Source organism: Theropithecus gelada, chromosome 4 (genome assembly GCF_003255815.1).
Source record: "Theropithecus gelada isolate Dixy chromosome 4, Tgel_1.0, whole genome shotgun sequence".
NCBI classification, from domain to species: domain Eukaryota; kingdom Metazoa; phylum Chordata; class Mammalia; order Primates; family Cercopithecidae; genus Theropithecus; species Theropithecus gelada.
Genome location: NC_037671.1, coordinates 30,504,435 through 30,510,072, shown reverse-complemented (window position 1 = coordinate 30,510,072; position 5,638 = coordinate 30,504,435). Strand labels below are relative to the sequence as shown.

Sequence of the window (5,638 nt, the reverse complement as noted above, 5' to 3'; positions counted from 1 at the left end):
CCGTTTGCGGTTCTGGACTTTAAAAATACACAATTCTGAGCTCGATTTGTGGTCCAGAAGTCTAAAATGAAAGATTTCTGACACCACTGGCACTGAAGCCCGTGTCTCCCCACCTCCTCTCGCCCAGAACCCTAGGAGGTGTCAATGCCAGGAGACGCCCACAGTCCAGGACTTGGCCCACGCCACTTAGGTAAGATTGGCTTCCTTGGAATCCCATTTTAGACCTCTGGACCACAAACAAATCGAACTCAGAATTGTGTATTTTTAAAGTCCAGAAGCCCAAACGGGTTTGTACGTGTAAGAGGGAATAGAAACCAAGCAGCAACAAAAGTTAATCCCAGTCCACGTGTTCCCGCCCGGTTTCGAACCGAGGACCTTTCGCGTGTTAGGCGAACGTGATAACCACTACACTACGGGAACCCGGCGTTAGTTTGCGCTTACCTCACTAAATTTCGGGGGTTCCCGTAATTCGAAATTCCGCAGCCGCCGCCACCGAGTGTCAGTTAACGGATAACAGACGTATCGGGCAATTAGTAGTAGTAGTACTATCGGTACTGTTAGTGCCACACAGTATTTCTAAAACCCATCAAGTGTGTACCAGGAGGAAGAGTTGTGAGGAGAGAAGAGTAAAGGAATAAATAAGAAGATATTCCTGCCCTCAGCGGCCTGGATAATCTGTATTGGATTAACAGACTTGAATTTTCGTGACCGCCTTTTCCCCTCAAGTTTCCACCACCCGAGAAGATCCTCTGGGACTTGATTCTCAGCGAGGCTTGACCTTAGACATTTCAATTCCAGTGCGTTCCTCCCAGTGGGAATTCGGGGCCCGGCTTCGTGCGCACTGGGGGGACTCCCGGCCCGGCTCGCTGCCGGGAGCCTTCTGTACAAACGCGACTTTCTTCCAGGACTCAGCAATGAGCGTTCAGCTGGGTTCGAAGCGAGCTCCCAGCAGGCAACCATCGTGAGTGAAGGAAGAGAACCCGACCGTTTCTGGAATCAGCTTAGTGTTCACGCCGTTTGCGAGATTTCTCTGAAATAAGAAAGAAAAACGAAAGGGTTAAAAAGTTTAGCGACTCTGTGTGTTTCGTCGCCTATTTTAGTAAAATTCGCGAACTTTAGGACAGTTTTTCTTCTGGGAAAGACATACACTCGAAGGGCGTTTCTACTTTCCTAACCTACGTTCAGAGAGATTATGTCCTCATTTTGTCTTCTAGTGTTAAACTCAGTTAACACCCTGCCTGCAATAAGTGACTCCCCGCAAGTGGCAAAGCTCTCCTGATGATCGATCGCCAACCCCCTACCCCCAGTGCACTAAGAGAACTCTCATGATCATGCTGATACATGAATTATTTCAAACTTGTTGAAGGAAATTTAATTGACTTCCTTAGAGGTTAACTCACACCAGATCTCAGATTCTGGTTATTTTATATTTTGAGTCGGAATTTCACTCTTGTTGCCCATGCTGGTGTGCAATGGCACGTTCTTGGCTCATTACAACTTCTGCCTCTCGGTCCGCCTCTCAGGTTCAAGCGATTCTCCTGGCTTAGCCTCCCAAGTAATCCCAAGTAATCCTGGGATTACAGGAATGTGCCACCACGCCCGACTAATTTTTAGTAGAGACGAGGTTTCACTATGTTAGGCTGGTCTCGAACTCCTGACCTCAGGTGATCCACCCGCCTCAGACTCCCAAAATGCTGGTATTACAGGCGCGAACCACCGCGCCCAGATTCTGGTTATTTTGACAAGATAAAGGAAAGAGGAAGCAGAAACTAACATTTTAAGAATCTGGGCCGGGCGTGGTGGCTTACACCTGTAATCCCAGCACTTTGGAAGACCGAGGTGGACAGATCATCTGAGGTCAGAGGTTCGAACAGGGCGAAACCCTGTCTCTACTAAAAATACAAAAATTAGCCGGGCGTGGTGGCTCACGTCTGTAATCCCAGCACTTTGGGAGGCCGAGGCAGGCTGATCACCTGAGGTCAGGAGTTTAAGACCAGCCTGGCCAGCATGGCGAAACGCCATCTCTACTAAAAATATAAAAAATAGCCGGGCGTGGTGGCACACTCCTGCAGTTCCAGCTACTTGGGGGGCTAAGGCAGGAGAATTGCTTGAACCCGGGAGGCGGTTTGCAGTGAGCCGAGATCACGCCATTGCACTCCAGCCTAGGCAACAAGAGCAAAACTCTGTCTCAAAAAAAAAAAAAAAAAAAAACACCTGATATATATACTACACATTTTACAGGTGTTATCTTTGCACCTGAGGTTCCCTCTAGCTGAAAAGCTTTGCCCTTGGCTTTGCCTAGTTAGTTATCTTTAGCTGGTGATTGGATCTCAGGGAAACTATTTTTTCTTTAGGAAAGACTTCCTTAAACTGCATTAATGAAAGTTCTATATTCCTCATAGTACCATGAGCTTTCTTCCCTTGCCAATTTTACATTTGTAAGTGTAATAACTAGATTGATGTCGGTCTCCCTGGAATGTAAGTTGCATTTGGACAGGAACAGTGTCTGTTCTTGCTCGTCAGTGAATCCATACTGCTTTGCCCTCAATGAATACCTTTAAATGTAAGCCTGAGCCCTTACCACGATTCTCTGAGTATTCTTTTCCTAATTTTCAGTTGAAGCACCGAGGCTTGCAGCGACCATCTGTCTTGCCTAAGAGTGAAGGCAAGACAATGTACAATGGTACATTCCTTAATGTACCATTGGATGTGGGTATATTTTTAACAAATCTCCAAAGTTCTGATCTTTGTAATTCCCTAGAAACTAATAATGGAAATCACTAGAACAATAGTAATATCTACAATTTATTATCAGCCATTAAATCAAGTATTTAATGATTTTTCCTACGTAAACGAACAAAGCAAGCCTCAGGTGTAGGTGTAATTGTTACTTACAATCATTTGCCTTTCTTATAGATGCAGAGGTTGAGGAGTGGGGAGGTTAAATAATATAAATAACTTCCTCAAGCTCACACAAGTTATAGAACTTGGAACCAGTATTTCTATCCATGTGTGTCTGAGGTCAAAGTATTCCTCACGGTCGGTCGCACTGGCTCACACCTGTAATCCCAGCACTTTGGGAGGCCAAGGCTGGTGAATCACGAGGTCAGGAGTTCGAGACCCACCTGGCCAACATGATGAAACCCCGTCTCTACTAAAAATACAAAAAATTAACTGCGGGTAGTGGCGGGCGCCTGTTATTCCAGCTACTCGGGAGGCTGAGGCAGGAGAGTAGCTTGAACCCGGGAGGCGGAGGTTGCAGTGAGCCAAGATCATGCCACTGCACTCCAGCTTGGATGACAGAGTGAGACTCCATCTCAAAAAAAAAAAAAGTATTCCTCATTATTTCAGTTTTCTGGAAAAAGGAAGGGTCTATGAAAATACATGGGTATTAATAGGGTGAAACTGAGCATATAATATGAAAATGATTTTTACAGTATAGGGAGAGGCAGAAAAAACTCAGTATAGAGACACTCTGAGGACATGGGGAGTTGCCAGAGATAACTGTTACAAATATTATGCTTGTAATTGGTACTACTTCCTGGAGAAAATGGGAAGTGCATATTTCAGAGTAAAAGGAGGATGTTTTTCATTTAAAAGAATTTGTATGAACAATGGTACCAATGCCCAGGAAATATTCCCTAATGCAAATTAAATGTATTGCTACCCTTGGATGTGGGTATTAGAGAAATTCTAGTCTGCCAGGCGCAGTGGCTCACACCTATAATCCCAGCAATTTGGGAGGCTGAGTTGGGCAGATCATCTGAGGTCAGGAGTTTGCGATCAACCTGGCAAACATGGCAAAACCAGGTCTCTATTAAAAATACAAAAAAAATTAGCCGAGCTTGGTGGCACTAATTCCAGCTACTCAGGAGGCTGAGGCAGGAGAATTGCTTGAACCCAAGAGGCAGAGGTTGAAATGAACGGAGATCACACCACTGCACTGCAGCCTGGGCAACAGGGTGAGACGCTGTCTCAAAAAAAAAAAGAAAAAAGAAAGAAAAAAAGAAAGAAATTCTAGTCAGATACATAGTTCTTTTGGTGAAAGCTGTTTGTTTTGGTAGCAAGAACCATTCCACTTCCCTTAGAGTCCTTTCCCTTTCCATATTTCAGCCTAATTTGCCTCCTTGCCCTCCTCAACTACACTGTCTTCCTCTAAGTCTCCCTGGAAGATCTAGGCAGGAAATCTAAATATCTGAGCTTCACTCTTGGTGTTTATTGTGTTGTGTCCCTGGGAAACTCAATGACCTCTCTGAATTTTATTTTCTAATCTGTGAAATGGGATAATGAAATCTGTATTCTAATGTATTTTCAGCAAATATTTATTGAATGTCACCCATATCTCTTCTAGGTATTAGTAATCTGACAGTAAACAAATATCTTGCCCTCATGGAGTTTGCATTCTCATAGGGAAGACAGGCAATACACAAAATAAATAAGTTATATAGTGTGTTTTTAAAATGATCATAAGTGGGCCGGGCATGGTGGCTCATGCCTGTAATCCCAGTACTTTGGGAAGCGGAGGCGGGTGGATCATCTGAGATCAGGAGTTCAAGATGAGCCTGGCCCAACATGTTGAAACCCTGTCTCTACTAAAAATACAAAAATTAACAGGGCGTGGTGGCAAACGCCTGTAATCTCAGCAACGCAGGAGGCTGAGGCAGGATGCTTGCTTGAGCTCAGGAGACAGAGGTTGCAGTGAGCCGAGATCATGACACTGCATTCCAGCCTGGCAGACAGAGCAAGACTGACAAAAAAAAAACCAAAAAACCAAAAAAACAACAACAACAAAAACTGAACCCTGAGATATCCTCATAGAACGATGAAGGAGAGCAGGAAGAACCAGCAAAAGAGAAGTTGAAGGAGACAATAAGTGGTGAAAAAATAGACAAATAGATCAATGACAAATAATAATGACAAATAGATCTAGAGAGACCAGAAATAGACCCGCACAAATATAGTAGTGAAGTAGTCAATCTTTGACAAAGAAGCAAAGTTAACACAATAGAGCAAAGATAGTCTTTTCAACAAATGGAAACAATCGAACAACTGAACTTCCACATGCAAAACAGTGAACCTAGACACAGACTTTACACCCTTCACAAATATTAACTCAAAATGGATCATAGCCCTAAATGTAAAATGCAAAACTGTTAAACTAAAATGTAACAGGAGAAAGCCTAGATGAAAATGGGTATGGCAATGATGTTTTATGTTATTTTATTACTCAATTAGGAAATTTTATTGAAACAATGTGAGTGAATAATTTTTGCTGCAAGTTTACAACTATTTACAACTAATAAATTTTGCTGCAAGTTTACAACTATTAAGATATGATTATGAAAATGGGTTGATCACTAATGAATGCGTTTGTCATTAGAGACCAACCCATTTTTTAAACATAAAATGAAGGGTCAGGCATTCATTTTATGAGGTAGTTTAGTGAGCATAAACTACCTCAGTATCAATAAAATATATTTTTAAAATCAGAAATAATTAAAGTGACGCATATCTATTTTGTTTTTGTTATTAACTTCATGGGCACCCATGAGAGGATTCTTACGATTCTAATAATCTTACGATTGTCAGAAGTAATATATGGAGGAAGAAATAAGACAAAAGATCTACAAAAGGCCGG

At 42.7% G+C, this 5,638-nt stretch overlaps 1 non-coding gene across 1 annotated transcript; it reads right to left on the bottom strand.

Annotated features, from left to right (window-relative positions):
• Positions 1–347: 347 nt before the first annotated feature.
• Positions 348–420, bottom strand: TRNAV-AAC. The gene has a single exon. It is a non-coding gene; the product is annotated as a tRNA-Val (tRNA).
• Positions 421–5,638: the final 5,218 nt, after the last annotated feature.